Source organism: Mercenaria mercenaria, chromosome 16, assembly GCF_021730395.1.
Source record: "Mercenaria mercenaria strain notata chromosome 16, MADL_Memer_1, whole genome shotgun sequence".
Classification (NCBI taxonomy): Eukaryota; Metazoa; Mollusca; class Bivalvia; order Venerida; family Veneridae; genus Mercenaria; species Mercenaria mercenaria.
Window position 1 is genome coordinate 70618900 of NC_069376.1, and position 24288 is coordinate 70643187.

The 24288-nt window shown below is 34.5% G+C and overlaps 1 long non-coding RNA gene across 3 annotated transcripts in view; it reads right to left on the bottom strand.

Moving 5' to 3' along the window:
* Nucleotides 1-6760: 6760 nt before the first annotated feature.
* The window catches only part of LOC123541011 (uncharacterized), a 41372-nt gene continuing 23844 nt past the window's right edge, over nt 6761-24288 (bottom strand). For all 3 annotated transcript variants that reach the window (XR_008367944.1, XR_008367945.1, XR_008367943.1), the window contains 3 exons: nt 21315-21498; nt 15863-16078; nt 6761-15375 (listed from right to left, as the gene is read on the bottom strand). This is a non-coding gene — a long non-coding RNA (uncharacterized LOC123541011). The remainder of the gene's footprint in view (nt 15376-15862; nt 16079-21314; nt 21499-24288) is intronic.

Genomic DNA, 24288 nt, shown 5'->3' on the forward strand with positions numbered 1-24288 from the left:
AGACTGTTTGATAGTAATTACCTGATGACCGTAAGTTATATGATGTCACTTGACTATGACCTTGACCTGCTGACCTACTTTCTTGTTTTTTAAGATACAGCCTTGAAATTTGGATGACCTGTACAGTTTTGCACACTGATCATAAAACTTAATTGCATTGACCATGAATATGACTTACTGACTTTCTTAATATTTTAGCATCTCTGTGACATTTGAAACATGTTGCTGATATTACTCAGGTGAGCGATACAGGGTCATCATGACCCTCTTTTCTTATATGTTACATAACATCTCAATATTTCCTTTTTTGTTTTTGTTTTTGATATTTTATACTACAGTTCATTTAAATGGGTCAACTGTGTTGTTGCACTTATAAAATAGACTGGCCCAGTTTATAGGTTGGTCAGGGCTACAATATGTGTTGTATTTTGCCATCGAAATATTTCTATAAAATGTTTCCGTCCCTTCTGTTTGGATTTGTCTATGTTTACAAACATGTTTATTTATTTTATGGACTGTAACTGGCTATATATGGTTTCATACATAACATCATTGAAATTTTGTTTAGTATTGAAAATAAGGTCTCGAGATTAAATTGTTTATATGAAATGAAGAAGGATCTGAAGTGCAGTGTAACTATAGTCGACCTTCATTCACTCCGTGACCAGTAATGTAAATGCCACCCTTTGCTCAAATTTATCTTGAGGTCCATGCAAAATCTTAATGTATAATTTTCCATGTCTCACTCTACCGTTAACTTTTTGCCTGCTGCCAGCAAATGTTTCTGCCTATGCGACCAGTGCAAGCTGATCATGGTGTGTACTAGCTGTTCGTATTTCAGGCAGTAAATTTTCAGTGGACACCCCTTAAAATATTAAATGGCACTGTCCTAAATGGAAGATGGACCAGTCCATTTAAGAAGTTAGCAGGTTAAAGGTTATTTCGAACAAATTTTGTCAGTCCAAACGAAGTTTGAGTGTAGTAGAGCAATTCCCTATGCTACTTCCTGGTTCTAATTCTGATAATCCTGTACTGATGTTCCACTGTATGCTACATGTATTTCTTATTTGCCATTTAGGCCTGTTTACTGTGAAATTATAAATATTTGCCAGGGACTATTTTTTGTGATTGAGTCAATCCAGGAAATTTAATCCCAACGAGCAGATTGAACTCCCATTCATTTTATGTTCAAAAGTTAAAATCCATGAGTTCAATTATCCTGACAAAATTGCCATTTTGACCAAAACTACAAAATTTCATGCCCACGAAATTGAATGATTTTACAGTATCATTATGTCAGTAACTTGAAGTGGATTCTTTTAACATGTTTAATGTATAAGGTGTTTTTCTGAAACTTGGTAATTGGTCATAAATGTGGCCTCTAAAGTGTTAAATAGCTATTCCTTTGATTTGACCTGGTGACATAGTTTTTGACTCCATATGACCCAGATTCGAACTTGACCTAAAGATCACCAAGATTAATATTCTGACCAAGTTTCATGAAGATACAGTCTTAAATGTGACTTATAGTGTGTTAACAAGCTTTTCCTTTGAACTGACCTAGTGATCTAGTTTCTGACCCTACCTGGCCCAGATTTAAACTTGACCTAAAGATCACCAAGATTAATATTCTGACCAAGTTTCATGAAGATACAGTCATAAATGTGGCCTCTACAGTGTTAACAAGTTTTCCTTTGATTTGACGTGGTGACCTAGTTTTTGACCCCAGATGACCCAATATCAATCTTGTCCAAGACTTTATTGAGGGTAACATTCTGACCAAGTTTTATTAAGATTGGGCCAAAAATGTGACCTCTGGAGTGTTAACCAGCTTTTCCTTTGATTTGACCTGGTGACCTAGTTTTTGACCAAAGATGACCCGATATCAAACTCGTCCAAGAAATATACACCTTATTTCTATCGTTTGACATTTTTTACATTATCAAGTTGTATGTACGCTTTTGGTGAAATTGAGGCCTCTTACACCATGTTATCCGTAACCAAGGAGTGATGCCGACACCGTGGTGAGTAGGTTGGATTTAACGACCCACAGACACATGATAGGTCATATTGTGACTTTCCAGCTTTAATGGTGGAAGAAGACCCCAGGTGCCCCTCCGTGCATTATTTCATCATGAGTGGGCACCTGGGTAGAACCACCGACCTTCCGTAAGCCAACTGGATGGCTTCCTCACATGTAGAATTAACGCCCCAAGTGGTGGTGAGTAGGATAGCTCTACTTATTCTTAGACTAGTTGAGCTAAAAATGTAAGTTAAAGATTATAAGATGTCTGTAAATGCTGTCAGTTAAACAGCTGTTTCAAGCTTCTTAAAACTGGGTCCAGTTTCAATTTTTTGTATGACTGACATGGTTTTCTATTTCGGCAAGTACTTTTGCACTTTGGGGCATATGATGACTCCCATACTACTGTGAAATCATTTTTATTCGTGCAAGACAAATTTTCGCGTATTTCGCGCTAGGACCGATGCACGAATTTAAGACCGCGCTATTATTATTCTTCATTATATTTTTTATTGCTAAAATTGAAAATGCGCGAAATAAAGCCCGCGCAAAACAGTCCTTCCTCATGTTTGCGCGAAATTTCATGCCAGTGAATTTAAATGATTTCACAGTATAATTCATCAATGAATGCATAAATTCATATACTACTATAATAAAACAGTGTTCAAAAGAAAAGCATTTGCCTTTTTCATTTTTTATAATTGTAAAATACAGTATGTAAGATAAAGAACATCACTACATGAAGGTGCAGGTGGAAATATCTGCCGCGAACGTAACTGTTTTGCAGTAACTTGGCAGAGCCTCATAACTGCCTAAACAGCCTCGAACCAGATATTTCCATATGCATTTTTAACAAATGGAAGATTCTTATAATATGCATGAAATATTGCTAAAACAGGAAATTCTTCACTTTACAAATAAGACTTTTTTATTCACAGGTCTCTGATATTGTTTCAATCATGTCATATTTTAGTACTGCAGTTGAAACTATACCATAAAATACAAAGAATTAAGCTTTCTTGTTATTACAGACATTTTATTTGAATGTTGCTTTTATATATATATATATCTTTCATTTTAGCACGTGGCTAATAATGATATAGAGGAAACTTCTTTTTTTTTTTTAAAGGTGGTCAATCACATTTAAACAACATTTAATGACATTTTTTACTTTTTGTATATTCTGGTAGAGAATTATTTAAGGAACAAAAAGACCAATTACATAGAGTTAGATTCCTATTTGAAATGTATATTTTATTATTTTTATAAAATTTTGTAATTACTCCCCTTTAATATGAAAGTATATAAAAAGCTGGGTATTTCTTTTTATTTCGATACAATGTCTAGTTTTACATTTGCATTTGATAGACATATCAACTATTGAACAATCTGAACCAAAATGCAAGTTTAAAAGCTGTGTGTAGCTTCTGAACTCATTTATTTCCAATCTATCTTGGTTGCGCAACCAAGATAGGCAAAGGGAGGTAATAATAATTTTTCAAACTTGCGTTTCTAATGAATTCCATCTAAATACATAATTTTTAATGCAAATATTTTACAAATATATTACAATATGTCTAATATTTATACATTTCCTTAGGCAAAGTATGTTTATCAAATTTATACTTATGATAAAATAACTCTATCTTGGTTGGGCAACCAGGATAGGAAAATGAAATTTTAAAAATACCTCCAGTGAAAATCTAATTTGTATTAAGTGTTAAGTGAACATAAATGAGTGTAAATGATCAGATGCTAAAGTTTCGAACAAATCCGTTACATGGCCAAAATCTGATTATCCACCTTTAAATGGAGTAGAAGGCATTAATATAGGAACAGTAAAATTGTGTTTACTATATGGCCCATGGCAGCCATGTTTTTTGACAAATCATAATAATTTGAACAATCTTGACAGAGGTATACATAAGGACAATTTGTGTGAAATTATTTTGAAATCAGACCTGCAGTTTAAGAGCAGCTGTTAGATATTTTTTCTATTTTTAGCTTTGGCAGCCCCTATGTGCATCCAAGTGGATTCCTTTGAAAGAGGACCACCAAAGAAACATCCAGGCCAAGTTTCATCAACTTCCATCCAATGCTTTCAGAGCTGTTGTTTGAAGAAAAGGTGTGGACAGACTGACACCCAGCGATCACAAAATCCCACCCTAAGCACATTGTGTTCAGGTGATCTGAAAACTATCAACAAACATATTTAAGGCTTTTGAAAGAAGAAAACTGTTTTCGAGTATTTAAGCATTCAAATGCCGGAAAAGGTGAAATTTTTTTTCTCTTATTTGTGTAATGTTATTCTTATTTGTAATGTGACTGGTCATATTATCATTGTGTTTCTATTAGCTCACCCGTCACATAGTGACAGGGTGAGCTTTTGTGATCACCCTTCTTCCGTCATCAGTCCATCCATGCGTCAACAATTTCTTGTCTGCACGATAGTGGTTTCATTTATGATTTTATTTTAACCACACTTGCACACAACTTGTATCACCATAAGATCTCGGTTCCTTTCTATTAGCTATTTTTACCTTGTCTGCACAATAGCAGCTTTATTTATGATTTGATTTTTACCAAACTTGCACACAACTTGTATCACCATAAGATCTTGGTTCCTTTCTTGAACTGGCCAGATTCCATTAGGGGTTCCAGAGTTATGACCCCTGAAAGGGCCAAAATTAGCTATTTTGACCTTGTCTGCACAATAGCAGCTTTGTTTATGATTTGATTTTTACCAAACTTGCACACAACTTGTATCACCATAAGATCTTGGTTCCTTTCTGGAACTGGCCAGATTCCTTAATGGGTTCCAGAGTTATGGCCCCTGAAGGGGTCAAAATAAGCTATTTTGACCTTGTCTGTACAATAGCAGCTTCATTTATGATTCGATTTTAACTAAACTTGCACAAAACTTGTGTCACCACAAGGTCTTGGTTTCTGTCTTGAACCTGCCAGATCCGATAATTGGTTCCAGAGTTATGGCCCCTGATAGGGCCGGAATTCACTTTTTTGACCTTGTCCGCACAATAGCAGCTTTGTTTATGATTTGAATTTAATCAAACTTGCACAAAACTTGTGTCACCATAAGATCTTGGTTCCTTTCTTAAACCGGCCAGATCCCATAATGGGTTCTAGAATTATGGACCCTGAAAGGGTAAAAATTGGCTATATTGACCTTGTCTGCACAATAGCAGCTTCATTTATGATTTGATTTTTACCAAACTTGCACAAAACTTGTATCACCATAAGATCTCGATTCCTTTTTATACGCCCGCAGGGACGTATTATGTTATCGCTTCGGTGTCCGTCTGTCTGTCTGTGTGTTGGTTAGCAATTTCCCTTCCGCTCTGTAACTCTTGAACCCCTTGATGGATTTCAGAGAAACCTGACACAAATGTTCACCTCATTGAAACAACATGCAGAGCACATGTTTCGGATAGCTCACTTCAATGTCAAGGTCACACTTAAGGGTCAAAGGTCGTATGACTTTGTTTTGTGTGAATATTGCTCTGCATTGCAGTGTTCTTGTTTTTATTTGATAGATCCTTCCTTTGTTTGCTTACAATAATTTTTTTAATTACTTCCCTTTTATGTTACTATAAATAGCTTATTTAGTAACTTTTTTATTATTGGCTGCATGGAAAATGCGAGACCACTTTTCTGTGGTACAACATGGATGGTACTTCCAATTTTTAGGCGTATTTTGACATATCTGTAAGAATTTTTTCTTTTTGTTTTTAGTTAAAGCAATGGTACTCAGGTGAGCAATATAGGGCCATCATGGCCCTCTTGTATACTATGATTATTGATGCTTTATTCATGGACCATACATAGCTTATTACAAATAAAGATATTCTACTCTTTCTTTTATTTCATGTGATCTGATTACTGAGCAAGCTAATAAGTAATAAGAGAGATAAAGATAAGTGTATCAAAACATTAAATAAGTATTAAAGGGACATGGTGAAAAGGCACCAAAATTGAACTACTGAAATTCAAAGCAAAGAGGCATAATTCATGTAATATTGGTGCAAGAGTTATGGTCCTTGAATTAAAATGATGTGGAACAACTGTAAAACTGCTTGAATGAAATTCTCTCTGTAATAACTGAGATAGAGTGAAAGTGCACCAAAATTCATGATGAGGTTGATGAACTGGAAAAACTAATCTAAATTTTGATCAAATTCATTTAGTATTGACAAAGATATAATGAAAAGTTACAATTAACCTGAAAATCTAAGTAAAAGGGGGCATAACTCATGAATTATTGGTGCAAGAGTTGCGGACATTGTGTCATATGATGATGGTGATGATATGAAACAATTACTTTTAGTTTGAATCAAATCCATTCAGTTACAGAGATGGTGTGAAAGTGCATCAAAGCACCTGAAATTCTAAGTAAAAAGGGGAGATAATTCATGAAATATTGGTGTGAGAGTTATGACCTTTGTGTCATATGATGTAGTGATGATGAGGAATAACTATTTCAAGTTTCAAACAAATCCATTGAGTTGTTACAATGATAAAGAAAGTGCATCAAAACTTCAACCAAGGTGCAGACACAGGACACAGAAACTGGGTCAAGTAGGACAGCTCTCCATACTTCATACAGTGGAGCTAAAAAGTATTTGTAGATATCTGTCCATTACAGCCATGCATGAACAGTACCTAAATCAGAGTATACTTATGTAAAGTGAGGTAATAAATAAAACAAACTAAAATCAAATAATGTTTAAAGTTTACTTACAGAAATCTCATAGACAAAACACGAGGACAATATACTATTTGCATCACAAAAGCATAAAGTAAAATAAGTTTCAAGAACATTAAAAGTTTCAAGCCACTATATAACAAGACCAAAACATTCATATTTTATGGGTGCATGAGGAATACTTTGGTAGAATCATCAAACTTTTGTAAACAAAGTGAAGGAGTTCTTCACATGAAAGAATTCTACATGTATATTTCAAATACAGTCCAACTTGCTCAAGAGGCCACTTATATTTAGAGACTACCTGCAGTATCAAAGAACAATTTATGTTATATTAAAAGACCGTGTTTTTGCCTTTCCATTGGTGGTCCTTTATGCAAGTTGTACTGTAGTTTTTCACCCTACTATAAGAGAGGGCACCTGTTCCCAGTAACAATAACCATTTGGCCACACAATAGTAAATGCTGAATGTTTTTTTCTAGCTGTATTTATTTCCACAATTATATTTACAAACACAAGTAGTACATTTAAGTTAACAAAGTTTGATAAAAACATACATCAATCAAAATACATGTTTTACAAAGAAAATATTGATGGAATAGATTGTAAAACAAGTTACTTAAATAATATAAATTCTACTTCATAAACTTCACAGAAACATCCATAAACCATAATATCATCACAGTGAAATTTACACATTAATATGTTACTTATCATATCATATAAATACTTGTCATATTATCTTATCTTTACGCATTTTTTTTTTAAAATTTCGTCTAAAAACTACCCAGAAAGAAAGGTTAATCGTATGCTGCGAGCCGGCTTCCCCAACCCTAACTCTTTTCTATTTTTTATAATATTTTTATATACGAGGGGGGAGGTAGGGAGAATCCGAGGCTCTGACCAGCGAAAAGGCTCTCTCCACCCCCTGCTTTCAGAGTATTTACTAACATCAATGTTTCTAGTAGATAAAATAATTGTGCCAAACAGAACAAAAACAATATGAAAAACTGGGTAATGTCCTTGAACTGTCGTCCAATTATAAATCGATGAATTTCTTACAGAAATATTTCAGTTATGTTTTACAGAATAAATGACATGAGACCATCTCCTCATATTTCTGCAAATACTATGCCAGGATTTGGCCAACCTGCGTGTTATCGCTTTGTGTAGTAAACCTCGAATGAACTAAAGGCCACGCTAAACTCGTGATAACTTTGTGCGTAAATTTTAACCAAATTTAACAAAAAACGAGAAAGAACCATAAAGTACGTACCAAAAAGAAAAATATAGTAATCATTGGTTGAAAAATGCTGCCAAATTTGGAATGACATCTACCTCCAGTATTCTCTTAACATTTGTAACCCTTGGTAGGCCTTCAATTTTTCATAGTTTAGAATGTCTTTTATTTTCAGTTTTGGGCGCACTCAGACATGACAATTCTGATATATACACAAAGTTTAAAACACTACAAATCAACAGTAAAAATATAATAGTAATAATAAATAGTAATGTAATACTGGCAGAAAATTGTAATATAATATTAGGACTAGTTATATAACAGAATATAATATTATGACTAGTACAATATTATATCATGGCTAGTAATATCAAGGAATCATATACATTAACCCTTAGACTGCTGGCGGCAAGTGGTTCTGCCTTTGCGACCAGTGCAGACCAAGATCAGCCTGCACATCCGTGCAGTCTGATCATGGTCTGCACTGTTCGCTATTCAGTCAGTAAATTTTTAGTAAACACCCCTTCAAATGATAAATGGTACTGCCCATATTGGAAGATGGACCAGTCCATTATAGAAATTTAGCATGGTAAGGGTTAAAGACATGAGGAAAACTATGAGACTGGATGATTTAAATGGATTCACTGCTCTAAGGCAAAAACAGTCCTATATAAATCTGGCTAAAGAACAGTCCTACATAAATCTGGCTAAAAACAGTCATATATAAATCTGGCTAAAAACAGTCCTACATAAATCTGGCTAAAGAACAGTCATATATAAATCTGGCTAAAGAACAGTCCTACATAAATCTGGCTAAAAACAGTCCTACATAAATCTGGCTAAAGAACAGTCATATATAAATCTGGCTAACAGGTTTAAAATGGACACATCATTACTTAAAAGAAATATTAGTTTATTCATACCAGACTGAAGTGAAAAGTTTTTACACTTTTCAAAAACTTTTTTGATGAAATAAACCCTAAGAGTGGAATACTTGAGACAGTTTAAAAGTAAAATGTGGTTCATCTTCGATCTCCTTAGAGTCACAGTACTTACATGACCTGTTTTCCAAAGGAGTTTTACTGTATCTGCCTACTTCTATTTCTAGTTAATGAGCATTAATTTTATATTTGGCAAAACAGGATCTATTTTTAATTTCCATCTATGACACTTGAAACACAACTGACAAATAGATGTCCAGATTTCAGCAAAGTAGAAAATAGATCCTTAAGCATTTCCCTTCAAACTGTAGAAAAAGTTAAAAAAAAAAAAAAAACCACCAATAATTAAATTCTTGACTTCTGGCTACTACAAGTAGTTCAGAACATTACCCTCACAATTTCACAAATATTTTTTCTTTGACTATGAACAACTTCCATTAGATTTTATTGAACTACTCAGTACTGAAAAACACACTATGAACAAAGAATTAATACTTTCTTTAGATTCAGAAATTGACTAAAATTAAACATTGCTTTTGTAATGAAGCTGAAAGAATTTGCCTGAACCATCACACAGGTTATTATATGTGAAAACTAGCTGCCGCTAAGTTTGTAATTTTCAGGGGCAGATCCGGAATTTTGGTTTAGTTGGAGTGCTAAAGTTTTAGTGGGGTGAGGGGCATGCCCAACTCTGAGAATGTTTAGTAAGAATACCCTTAAATCTTGCAACTTGATGTGTATTTGGCATGCATACAGAATAAGTACTTGAAACAATGCGAAACACATTGTATGACACACACCCTAAAAATGCTTGACAGAATAATATTACAGTTTAAGGCATAAGTAAGCAGCCAAAGAAAACCCTAGACAAAATGTGGATTGTCTTCAGTTGTAATATAGGCATAGGAAATAGAGATCAATATAATTGCACCTTTACTAATCCTACCAGGTGTTCTGTATTATAAAAATTGTTCTATTGCAACATTTTAATACAAGCAAAACTGTATTATCTGCACTGTTAGTTACTTGCTGGTATTTCATTTTATTATTGGCTTGTTAAAAGTTAATTTTTTACCATGTGCAAGTTGACAGAATCATAGGAACCATGTTTTCAGCGGTAAATCAAACACAAATGAATAAATCCTTAATGTTTTTGTTGTGCAAAAAAAGTACGATTTTGTGTCTAAAACAGTTTTCATTTTCCATTCAATTGTGTAACTGCAAGGGAAGTAAACTAATAGATATCTTTGCTTATAAGTACTAGCCAAAGGCAAGAGTTGTCATTCTTTGTGGATCACAATTTTAAATTAAAAATTAAAACTTCTGTTATTGATATTAACAAAACTCATCATAAACTTCACATTTGTGAAATCATTTTTGGTTATTTCAAGGACTTAGAAATCAATTTCTAGATTTTATTTAATGTATTACTATCATTGAAAATTTTAGGGTCTATCTCTATATAATAATAACATCTTTATCTATAGAAGGTAGCAAATGAAGATAAAGATTAGTGGAAAGTACAAATGATACTTCTTACTTTTAAATGTGGCCTTCTGAACAACAACAACAACAACCAAATAAAATTTACACTACCACATATGCTAATTAATATCACATTCATTCCTAGACAAATACCCCTTAAAATAGATATTACCTTTAAGTATCCATTTAGGCAATCAATTAGTGACATAATATATACATGCATATTAATTATATCATAATGGCATAGTTGTTATTCAGCTGATATAAACAAAGAGATTCTTCAGGAGTCAAATGCAAGACATACTTTTTATATTTCTTTATAAAAGATGTTAGAAAACATGCTGAGCAAATTTCATTTGGTACTGAATTCCACCATAATAACAAAAGTTTTTTTTTTTACCATGATTTGTATGATGTTAAGGTACAATGATGTCATTATGAGCAGCAGATCTTAGATTGTATGTTTCATTGCTGGAAAAGGGTATAGATAGATACTTTTATTCCTCCAGTTGTGAAGAGCATAACACATTTACAATTATTTACATAGTACAAACATTCAAGGCAGAAAAAGCAATATCAATATCATGAACATTTAAACAAAATTATTTCATTTTAATTAAATTAAAGTGTCATAATACTGCTCACAAGAAAACGAAAATATTGATTCCTAATTCGAGAGACATATAGCCTGATTTCAAGTGAGGTGACAAAGAAACATGGGCAACCACAAAATAATCCTTAATTAGTTTACCTTAACAAGTGACCCTGAGTGCATCAACTGAAATTACTTAATTACATATTAAAAACAAAAACAACAAATGTATTACTCTATTAATCCTCATACATATCAGCAAATCTTGAGCGAATGTACAAGATAAACAAGATTTACAGGAATGAAGATATGCCGGATTATTCCAAAGAGTATTTATATAAGTTCCAAAGTAATCATGCAACTTATTTCCAAAACCTGTTAAACCTTGAAACAAAAGCAAAACTCATGATTGCAGGTCTTAGAAAAAGGGAACACATGAATCAAAATAGCAGAACGAATAACAGATGAAGAACGATTTTCTTTAACAAAATATCATAAAAGCTGAGTTAGTGGTTACCAACGTTCGTTTGCATTCTTCTGATAAGACGAAATGTTTTACAAGGAATAGACACATGTAAGATCTCAAAAGTAAGTTTTGAATTTAAAATTTGGAACAACAATGAAAAAAAATAAATGAATAAACATGTTCATAATTAATGTCAGAACCAGACATTCACAACAAAGCGGTTGTCACTAAGTCTAAGTTAACATGTGTAACAGTTCACATATATACAAATATAAGCTTGACACGATGTGTGCAAAAAAACACATATAACCATATGTACGGTAAATACAGATCAGCCAATCATGCTGCAGATACATCTTAGCAAGGGAGCATGAGTGATACCAATTCATCATTTGTCTCAATAGCTAGCAGCACAACAGTAGATGACTGTTCATTAACTGACAAAATTTGAAACTGAATCAATTCTACTAGACCCATAATATTGTAAAGCATAGATATCAGACACTCCCTCCTATTTTCATTGTCTTTACAAAACCAAAGTGCATGATCAATTAAATTTCAGAGATGTACTGTATGGTGTCAAGAAAATAACAGTTCTTTAAAAAAAATTTAAGGTATAGCTGCAAAAAATTACTTTGAATAAAATGTTCCTTATTTACAAAGCTTGCAACAATTTAGCAATAATCAAATATTGACATTAGATATGCATTATAAAGTAATTTTTTCCATTTCATACTGTGAAATCATTAATATTAGTGGGGGACTAATTTTCGTGGATTTCATGGTTGAGTCAATCCACGAAATTTAATCCCAGCGAACAAGTAAATTTCCCATTCATTTTATGTTCAAAAGTTGAAATCCACAAATTGATATCCCTACAAAATTGCTGTTTTGGACAAAACCACGAAATTTCATGCCCACGAAATTAAATGATTTTACAGTATGTCATATATTACAATATATGTCTCAACAATGCTACTTTTGAATCAAGTTTAGTGCAAACTGTTTCAGTTTGAACATTACACAACGTGTTGTCTATATAAACACAACATAATTTTTGCACCTTGACAATTTATGTTACTTACTTGGAAATAATTAAAAATAGTTCTTTACAGTCGTTACTTTTTGTTTAGTAAACAAAACCATGCATTTTGTTTTCTTTGGATGAAGTGACATATATTGTTTAAATTGCACCATTGTTGCACAAGATCTAAATTCTGCTGGAGTTTAGTTTGCACTTATCTAAATCATAATCTGATTTTTAGTAGAGTCATCAGCATAGAGGTCTATATTGCCACTCTCTGAAGCGATATCATTGATATAAAGTAAGAATAAAAGTGGGTCAAGAACTAAACCTTGAGGAACTCCAGAGGTTACAAGCACTTAGATTTTGGAGTTTTTCGCTTTTATCATTTGGGTTCAGTTTCAAAGAGATGTTTTGAAAAATTCAACACTTTTATCTGAAAAATGATGGTTTCAATTTATGCAATAAAATGTTATAGTCATAAAGATCAAAAGCTTTTCATAGATCTAAAACCATAAAACAGTTCCAATATATTTACCAGAATCTATATCTGAAAGCCATGCTTCTAATAGTCTACCAGTAGGTAGTGCTGTATGGCATGAATCCTGATTGAGTTTTGTGAATGATGTTAAGTTTTCTTTATGAAGAAACAGAAACTTTAGGCAACATAGATATTGGCCTGTAGAATAAGGGTCTTCTTCATCCCCACCTTTGAATATTGGGAGAACACAAGCCTCTTTGAGAGCATCAGGAAATAAACCATTTACAATACTTACTGTTCAAATTGAAAGATGAACAAGTTCATAATAGAAATTTAGCAGGGTAAGGGTTAATACTGCAATAACTTGATTTCAAAATTTCAAGACTTGGCAGCTAGAACTTGGAAAGCTCATATTAAACAATGTACATAAGACAACTTAGTCACACAGAGATCACTAGTAAAGAGCTTTCACCTTGTGCTGATAACATAGAAAAAAAATCAGGATACTACAGTTATTTCTGACAAATATCACGTTTTTAATTATGTTTATACTCTTCAAAAATGCCAAAAATCTTTTTTTTTCTCTTTAGTTTGCACAATTTAAAACTATAAAAATGTACTGTAGCAAAAAAACTGAAAACAAGAAATGTAATTTAAAGTTTTCAGGAAACTGACTGGACAGTTTACCCTCATTTTGCCACTTGTTCACAAGTAGCTAGAAACATGGAAGGGCAGGTTGGAGGACACTGTAACAGTGACATAGGTTCCACACAGCATCATGAACAGACACATCCAAAATGAGTTAATGAAGGATTTAGGGCCCTAAATGGTCACATTTCAAATCTAACCAAGCTTTTTATTTTTATTATCTGTATCACTTGGCTGAATTATTTCTAAAATTTTGAATGATTTTAACCATTCAAAAAAAAAAATATATATATATATATATAAAATCATAAAGAGCATAACCCCTTATATGCAGATTTGACTAAAAAATGAAATAAACTACGTGAAATTCTACATATTTTTTTTTTCAAATTTATCAAAATACAACAGTTTCAGTGTAAGTTCACTACTAAAACAATGTTGAATAAATATATATAAAGATTTATGACATACATTTGTACAAGAATTTATTTGAAATATTTTTCTCCTATACAGTCAGTCGTAAAGCTGGCAATTTTCAGGAAAAAAAACATTTTTTTTAAAGTTATAAATGTTACATGTGTAGTGACTAAATACAAATTATCTGTATCATTGTATGAAACAAATACATAAAGAATATCTACTTTTACCATCTGAATTTCTAAAAATACCTTGTTTTAGAGTAGGGGTAAAATGTAAACAAAAGCTTTATACTGTAAAACCTAAATTCAAAGGATTTTAAAACAAAGAACTCCCATTATTTTGCTTCTATTAATGAAAAATGCATGTAACACTTGTACATAAAAATAAATATAGTAATAATCTTTTTAATAAAGTAAAATGTTCATATACATGTAATAATAATTATGTTCTAATAGTTCAAAAAAGATAACCAAATCAAAGCATAAAACTTGACATACAGATCAAGACGCATCATTTTTGAACATTTCTTACTCTTTTAAAATTAAAATATGGGGCATAAGCTATGAGATATAATAAAATAATTTTTAAATACTCCACAAGGTTTGGAGTAACCGTCTCTAATGCCCTCTTTGTGTCTGTAACACATGGTTGTCCTTCACTATATCAACAATGTACGTGTTCTTCAGCCCATCTTCTCCCTTGTGCTTGACAATTATTTTCAAATGATTTAGGTTGAGGCCTGAATATCTGATGTACAGATTTTGGAGAATAATTAAATGAAAGCATTGTTTTAGGCGATATTGTCACGTTTTTAAAAGATTTCCTAATGCTTTAACATCCTCCGTGGCATAATGTGCTCCATAACTTTCACTCAAAATTTCCTGTACAAGATCTTGCTTCTATGCGAAACTGCCAGGAAAAAGTTTGCGTAAAACTGTTAGAGAATCAACAAATCCAGACACACATTTAAAAAAAGAATTTTACAACAAGCTACTGCTTTCATCAGAACTGGAAAGTCAAATCTTCTGCCACTGCGGGCCATCAGAATGACACTGTCAAATTGTTCTAGCCATTTACAAAATTTGTCCAGTGATGGAGTTATAAATTCCGCTTCCACTGGCATTCCAATTACTGACATAGATTTACGTCCCGACATTACAATGCCAGTAACTTGTTGGGCTGTTGAGGTGATCAGTGTTTTAGGTAAACGTATGTATTGAAGGAATGTCCACTGTTCAGCTCTGCAGCAGCTATCAGCGTGATATGAGGAAACTGTCCGGCTGTTCAGCTCTGCAGCAGCTATCAGTGTGATATGAGGAAAATGTCCGCCTTGAACTGCAAAGACAACAACAATAAAATATGATAGGAACCAGATTGTGTCTGTTCTCTGGCAGTCTTTAGCACAGGTTATACTGTAATTACCTATCAAATGTCAATAATTGTCATTCAATAATATAAACATACGTGCCTAAATATGTAAAGTTACATTTTGTCAAGTTACAATAAAAAAAATTTCTATCATAGTTATGATTCTCTACTTCCGTCTGTGCTGTTTCAATTGGAAATATTCAAATGTTTTTTATCTTACAAATATCAAAGATATTTTGCAAGAAACATTTACTGAGATTGGTAGTTTCCAGATCAAATGTAATGAATGTTGGCTCTCCAGGAACCAGGGTTACAGACTTGAACTCTCCTCTTGAAACAGGATCTGGCAGCTTCTCAACATCAACTGTGTCCTCGTGACCAACTCCTAGATAAATATACTCTCACCCATTGAGCTGAACAGACTGGATAACACTATTACAGAATAAGAGCTTACACGTTAAACTGTCAAATCCCCTTTTGTGCCAAGCCGTGTCTACTGCACATGACATTCCAGTTCTAGTTTGGCATGGAAACCGTTTTTTCCTTGTTCTGACAGCAGTTATGTTGACAGAGTGTTGATGATGACTGGGTTGACCTTTTTTCCTCATTTTGAAGAGATACAGTCACTGCTGTCATCTACACAAGAATAGTTTCTACTTGCTCCACATCCCTGATAAGAAAATGGTCAAATAATACACAAATTGTCAATTAAAAACTCAATTTATTAAAAAACAAGAAGCTGCGTTCAATAAACACCTGATGCCCCGGTGGTATTCTTGTCGATACAAAGCAACCCAAGTCCAAAATGAGGTAAAGTTCAGGGTTAAACTGAGGTCAGGTGATGTGTGAAGATGAGGAATGGTCACAGGTTACATCTGCATTAGTGTCAAGTCATTCTAGTTAGGGGTATTGATGCTAGAAGAAACAATCCCATTTGGTTAACTCGGATGGACGGACAGGACAATCACTATATGCCTCCCGCATCAGTAGATGCCAGGGGCATAAAAATAAACAAAATTTATTTCATGCTCTTCAGTGAAATACTAAAATTTATCAATAAAAAAATAGATAATATCGCTTTTTCAAACAGTAAAAATACTACTGAAAAGGTCATGGTCATTTAAAAAAAAAAAAATTCCTAAATAAGTCTATGTAAAACTTGGCGCCCCCAGGACAGGGCCTCTTTTCACCCAAGGGGCATAATTTGAACTATTATGGTAGAGGACCACTAGGTAATGCAACATACCAAATATCAAAAACCTTGACCTTGCAGTTTCAGGCAAGAAGATTTTTAAAGTTTTTTTCCTAAATAAGTCTATGTAAAACTTGGGACCCCCTGGGTTGGGCCTCTTTTCACCGCATAATTTTTAGTATTCTTGGTAAAGGACTACTTGGCAATGCTACATACCAAATATCAAAAGCCTAGGCCTTGCAGTTCCAGACAAAAAGATTTTTTAAAGTTTTTCCTATTTAAGTCTTTGTAAAACTTGGTACCCCCAAGGCACTTTTCACCCCAAGTTAATAACTTGAACAATCTTGGTAGTGAACCACAAGGCAATGCTACATACCAAATATCAAAGACCTAGGTCTTGTCGTTTCAGATGAGAAGATTTTTAAAGTTTTTTCCTATATAAGTCTACATAAAACATGTGACCCCCGGGGCAGGGCCATATTTGACCCTAGGGAAATAATCTGAACAATCTTAGTAGAGAACTACTATATGATGCTACATACCAAATATCAAAGCCCTAGGCCCTGTGGTTTTGGACAAGAAGATCTTTAAAGTTTTTCCTTTTGGTTGCCAGGGCAACCAGAGTTCTGCTTGGAACACAGTTTTCAGCATTTTTTTATCTTTATTTCTTTATAAATGGTATTCATTTTCAAAGGGATACAACTTTTTCTGATTAAATCAGAAAAAGTTGTATCCCTTTGAAAATGAATGCCATTTTGTACTTAAAATAATCAGAAAAAGTTGTCTCCTTTTGAAAATGAATGCCATTTGTACTTAAAATAATCAGAAAAAGTTGTCCTCCTTTGAAAATTTGTAAAGAAATAAAGATAAACAATTGCTGAAAACTAAGTTCCACCTTGAAATTTCACCACTCGCATGTGTAACAGTTCTTTGAAAATGGTAAGTTTTTAAAGACGTTGGACTGTCCGGAAGTGGGGCCCCTATAGGCAGTCATTTTCTGGAATTCTAAGTTTATATCAGTATACTGACACTTGTTTCGAAAAATAATATACATGTTTTACATGCTGTTCAATTTTCATGTCAAACAACTCTTTCTTTCTATGATTTGGTGTTTGATTTTTGTTTCTCAAGGCCTACTTTGAAACCGTCGCAGCAGATTAGCAAATAGCAGCTGTGTTTGCAAATGGAATCTTAACATTGTGGTTGTTTAGTAATTATTGTAATTCTTTTGTTTTTCTATGGCCACAAAAAAAACACTTACCAAGTAGAGATACCTTAAAATACCCCTAAAATTTGAAAGTAACATCTATGTTGTACCACAGAGAAGTTATCTTGGTATTTTCCTACAGTCAATTATAAATAAGAGGGTCATGATGACCCTGGATCGCTCACCTGAGTAATATGAGCTACATGTTTCAAATGTCAAACTGATAATTTTTAGAAATTTTTTGGAAAATTTTCCAATGTACAATCAAGTAACCCCTGGGGCGGGGCTAATTTTACCCCAGGGGTCATGATTTGAACAAAGTTTGTAGAAGTCTACTAGGCAATGTTACATATCAAATATCTAAGATCTAGGCCTTCTGGTTTAAGTAACCCCTGGGGCTGGGTCAATTTGACCCGTGGGGGGGGGGGGGGGGGGCGGGGGGCTGCTAGGCAATGCTACATATCAAATAGCTAAGATCTAGGCCTTCTGGTTTATATTAAGAAATTTTTTGAAGATTTTCCTATATAAAATCAAGTGAACCATGGGGTGGGAGTCAAATTTGACCCCGGGGGTCATGATTTGAACAAAGTTTGTAGAGGTCCACTAGGTAACGCTACATGTCAAATATCTAAGCTCTAGGCCTTCTGGTTTATTTTTAGAACATTTTGAAGATTTTTCTATGTACAATCAATTTACCAAAATTTGACCCCGGGGTTCATGATTTGAACAAATTTTGTAGAAGTCTGCTAGGCAATGCTACATATCAAATGGCTAAGATCTAGGCCTTCTGGTTTATTTTAGGAAAATTTTTGAAGATTTTCCTATATGAAATCAAGTGAACCCTGGGGTGGGGGTCAATTTTGACCCCGGGGGTCATGATTTGAACAAAGTTTGTAGAGGTGCACTAGGCAATGCTACATGTCAAATATCTAAGCTCTAGGCCTTCTGGTTTATTTTTAGAACATTTTGAAGATTTTTCTATGTACAATCAAATAACCCCATGGGATCGGGTCAATTTGACCCCGGGGGTCATGATTTGAACAAATTTTGTAAAAGTCTACTAGGCAATGCTATAAGTCAAATATCTAAGCTCTAGGCATTCTGGTTTATTTTTTAAATTTGTTGGAAGATTTTCCTTGGGAGGGGTCCGGCGTCATGATTAAAACAACTTTAGTAGAGGTCCACTAGACAATGCTACATGTCAAATAACTAAGCTCTAGAGCTTCTGGTTTCTGAGAAGAAGATTTTTTTAGATTTTCCTATGTAAAATCAAGTGACCCCTGGGGCGGGGTCAATTTTGACCCCGGGGTCATGATTTGAATTAACTTGGTAGAGGTCCACTAGGCAATGCTTCACACCAAATATCTAAGCTCTAGGATTTCTGGTTTTTGAGAAGAAGATTTTTAAAGTTTTTCTTTTCGGTGGCCATGGCAACCAGAGTTCTGCATGGAATTCAATTCTTTGAATAATTTTTAAGGAAGACCATCCAAGGAACATCCCAGTGAAGTTTCATCAAAATTGGCCTGTTGGTTTAGGAGGAGATGTTGTTTAAAGGAAAGTGTGGCCGGACGGTGAGCGATCACAATAGCTCATCCCAAGCACTTTGTGCTCAGGTGAGCTAAAAAGTTACAGTATAGGTTATTTACAGTAACAACTAAGGGAAGTTAATCTTTAAACAAAAAAAAACAAAAAAAATCAAAAAAATATTTTTAAGTCCACACAAAAATCCTTACTCTGTAGAGATAGGTCAAAATACACCTCAACACTGGATGTAATATGCATGTTGTACAACAGAAAAGTGGTCTCGATCTTTCCTTACGACTAGTAATGGAAAAGTTGCAATATAAGCTATTTATAGTAACAACAAAGGGAAGTAATTCTAAAGAAGGGACCTGCGCATGACACTTCGTCACATGATGGTGTACAATTGTGGCAAGTTACATCAAAATCCCCCAATGCATGAAGAAGAAATGCTTTAAACAAAGTCATTCTTGTATTTGACCTTTGATCTCTAAGTGTGACCTTGACCTTAGACCTAGTTCTTGCACATGACACTCCATTTCATGATGGTGAACAACTGATGAACCAGATGGTGAACTTTGCTCCGGACAAAGTTTTCATTCTTGTTTCCTTTGACCTCTAAGTGTGACCTTGACCTTAGACCTAGGGACCTGGTTCTTGCACATGACACTCCGTCTCATGACGGCGAACTATTGTGCCAAGTTATATCAAAATCCCTCCATGCATGAAGAAGATATGCTCCGGACAAAGTTATTCTTGAATTTGACCTTTGATCTCTAACTGCGAGCTTGACCTTAGAACTAGGGACCTGGTTCTTGCGCACGACACTCCGTCTCATGATGGTGAACAACTACGCCAAGTTTCATCAAAATCCCTCCATGCATGAAGAAGATATGCTCCGGACAGTCATTCTTGAATTAGACCTTTGACCTCAGTGTGACCTTGATCTTAGACCTAGAGACCTGATTCTTGCACATGAAACTCCGTCTCATGATGGTGAACAACTGTGCCAAGTTTCATTAAAATCCCTCCATGCATGAAGAAGATATGCTCCAGACAAAGTCTGTGGACGCTGCCTGCCTGCCCACCCGCCAGTGGCATTCCCATAATACGTCTTGTTTTTCAAACGGGCGTATAAAAAGGTTAAATATCAAAAGAGATTTAAGTTCAAAAAATCTATATGCCTTTTAGTAATAGCTGTATGTACTTGCATGCAAAACTTTAACCAGATTTTCTAAGTCCAAAAGGGGGCATAATTTGGCCAAAATGAAGGACAGAGTTATTGGACTTGGTGCTATCAACTAGTTTTTTATAACCCCAAAGACACATTTGAAGTTTCAATTCAATATCTGCATTAGTTTTGGAGATAGTAACTTGCATGTAAAACTTTAACCAAAATTTTCTAAGTCCAAAAGGGGGCATAATTTGCTCAAAATATACGTCAGAGTTATGGGACTTGACCAAGAGAGGTTGGTAAGTGACCTAGAAAAAGAAAAAATAAGTTTCAAAGCTATATGCCTTTAAATGATAGCTGTATGTACTAGCATGCAAAAACTTAACAAAGGTGTGACGCTGACGCGGATGTCAGGGTGAGTAGAATAGCTAGACTATTCTTCGAATAGTCGAGCTAAAAAGGTATAAAAATAAAGAGAAAAATTTGTTTTCTTGTGAGATAGAATATATTTCACCATAATTTACATTTTTCGCTCATGGCAGAGCCACTTGTGAATATATTGCATTTTTGTGTTCACTCAGTGAAATATATTTTGATCTTGCACTAAAACAAACAAACAAATATCCTCTATCATCCTCACACTCAGTTAACCTTCAGCCTGCTAGCGGCAAGTGAATCTGCTTTTGTTTTCAGTCAGTAAACTTTCAGCGAACACCCCTTCAAATAGTAAGTGGTACTGCCCAAATTGAATGATGGACCAGTCCATTGTAGAAATTTAGCAGGGTAAAGGTTAAAATACATAAGTTACTTACTCCATCTCTTTTCTAAAAGCATCCTTTGCTGCAGCTGCAGCAGACTCTTGGGCAACTTTTTCTACAATGTCACCAGCCCTTCTCTCCATTTTTTTTTTAAATTTGAGTTAACAATTGGTTGAATGTCGAGAGTTGACATGAAAATTATTCATCTGCACTGGCTTACCAATGCTGTCACTCGTAGCTGAAACATTCAAATAAAGTTGTATACTGTAAAATCATTCAATTCGTGGGCATTCGATTTAACAGTTTGGACTAAAATGGCTATTTTGTGGGTATATGAATTCACAGATTTCAACATCTGAACATGAACAAGAGGGCCATGATGGCTCTTAATCGCTCGACTGAGTTTAGTTGCTTGTTTGAACAAATTTCTTTACCATGCTGGACACAAGCGATTTTGCCTTAGCGACCAGTGTAGATCTTGATCAGCCTGCACATGCCTGCAGTCTGATCATGCTCTGCACTGTTCTCCATTCAGTCAGTATCTTTTTTTGGTATGCACCCCTCTTAACAGCCCGAAGTACTGTCCAAAGTGAAAGATGGATAAAATTATTATAGAAATTTAGCATGGTAAGCGATAAAGCTTCAAAAACAACAAGCAAATTCAATGACTTGGTATCCCCTGGTGAAAGAGTTTGTGGTAAGGAATGGCAAAAAATATATCCTACAAAAAGTTAAGGATTTACTAAGAAGCAAATAATTTCATTAGTCAAGAACAATTTAACAGAAAACAAATGTTTTAAGACAGTGTACATAATAAATGTATGTTATGTTGATCCTGACTAATGAGCAGTAAGTTACAACTTCACGTGTAGATAAATGAAACAAGACGGCCAAGATGGCCCAAGGTCGCTCACTTGATAAACACACCATAATAGTGTAAACATGTTTGACCTAGTGATTTAATGGAAACAAAATATTCTGACCAATTTTCAATAAGATTGGACCAAAAATGTGGTGTCTTAAGTGTAAACAAGTATTTTCTTCAATTTGACCTTGTGACCTAGTTTTTGAGCAAAAATGACCTATATTTGAACTTGACCTTAATTTGATCAAGGCAATCATTCTGAGCAAGTTTCATCAACCTCAACTGAAAAATACAACCTCTATCGCATACATTTTTCTTTGATTTGTCCTAGCAATCAAGTTTTTGACCCAAGATGACCAAACTTGACCTTAATTTTATCAGGGCAATTATTCTGGCCAAATTTTATGAAGATCAATTGAACAAGAGCTGTCTCCATAGGATGACACATGCCCCCGATGGCACTTTGAATGAATAGTTATGGCCAATGTTAGAGTTTAGGACCTTTGACCTACGGACTTGGGTCTTGCGCGTGACACGTCGTCTTACTGTGGTACACATCCATGCCCAATATTTTTAAAATCCAAGAATGAATGACAAAGATATGGACCGGACACGCCCATCAATGCACTATGTTGAAATATGACCTTTAACGTCTAAGTGTGACCTTGACCTTTGAGCTACGGACCTGGGTCTTGCGCACGACACGTCGCCTTACTGTGGTACACATTTATGCCAAGTTATTTGAAAATCCATCCATGGATGACAAAGATATGGACCGGACACGAATGCACTATCATGAAAAATGACCTTTAACGTCTAAGTGTGACCTTGACCTTTGAGCTACGGACCTGGGTCTTGCACGCGACACGTCGTCTTACTGTGGTACACATTTATGCCAAGTTATTTGAAAATCCATCCATGGATGACAAAGATATGGACCGGACACGCCCAACTATCATGAAAAATGACCTTTAACGTCTAAGTGTGACCTTGACCTTTGAGCTACGGACCTGGGTCTTTCGCGCGACACGTCGTCTTACTGTGGTACACATTCATGCCAAGTTATTTGAAAATCCATCCATCGATGACAAAGATATGGACCGGACACGAAAACTGCGGACAGACTGACAGACCGACAGACTGACAGACGGTTCAAAAACTATATGCCTCCCTTCGGGGGCATAAAAATACAGTCCCTACTGCAAAAACAAGGTTTTTCTTTGATTTGACCTTATGACCTTGTTTTTGACCCCAGATGACCCATATTCTAACATTACTTAGATTTCATCAAGGCAATCATTCTGACTAAATTTTATGAATATCCAGTGTAAAATGCAACTTCTATTGCATAAACAAGGTTTTTCTTTGATTTGACCTGGTGACCTAGTTTTTGATCCTAGATGACTCATATTCAATTACTCCTACATTCATCCAGACACACATTCTGATCAAATTTCATAAGATCCTATGTAAAATGCAGCCCCTATTGCACACACAAGGTTTTTCTTTGATTTGACCTTGTGACCTAGTTTTAGACCCAAAATGACCAATATTCAAACTTGACTCAACAAGACCCATTTTCACACTTGGCCTAGATTTCATCAAGTCAATCATTACGAAAATTTTTCATGAAGATCAGTTGAAAAATACAGCCTCTATAACATACACAAGGTTTTTCTTTGATTTGACCTAGTGACCTAGTTTTTAATCCCAGATGACCCATTTTAAAATTTAAACTAGATTTCATCATGGTAATCATTCTGATTAAAATTCATGAAGATCAATTGAAAAATACAGCCTTTATCGCATACACAAGGTTTTACCTTGATTTGACCTAGTTTTTGACCCAAGATGACCCATTTTCGAACTCGGCCTAGCTTTCATCAAGGTTATCCATTCCCACTATTGGTTACACTAGCATTGCAATTTTCTTGGGATAATTTTTGACATGCATCACATTTACGCCTGTTGCAAACTGTGTTTCTTAATCCATAATGGTGGCCCCTGCCAATTATGCATTGCAATTTTCTTGTTAATTGAACATCTTTTGACACATGATAAACAAACACTGCAGAACAAACTGTTTTATTCTGCAGAATTAGCATTCTTATATTGCCCAAAATAAATGATACTTATTTTGAAAAACAAAACTATACACTAATT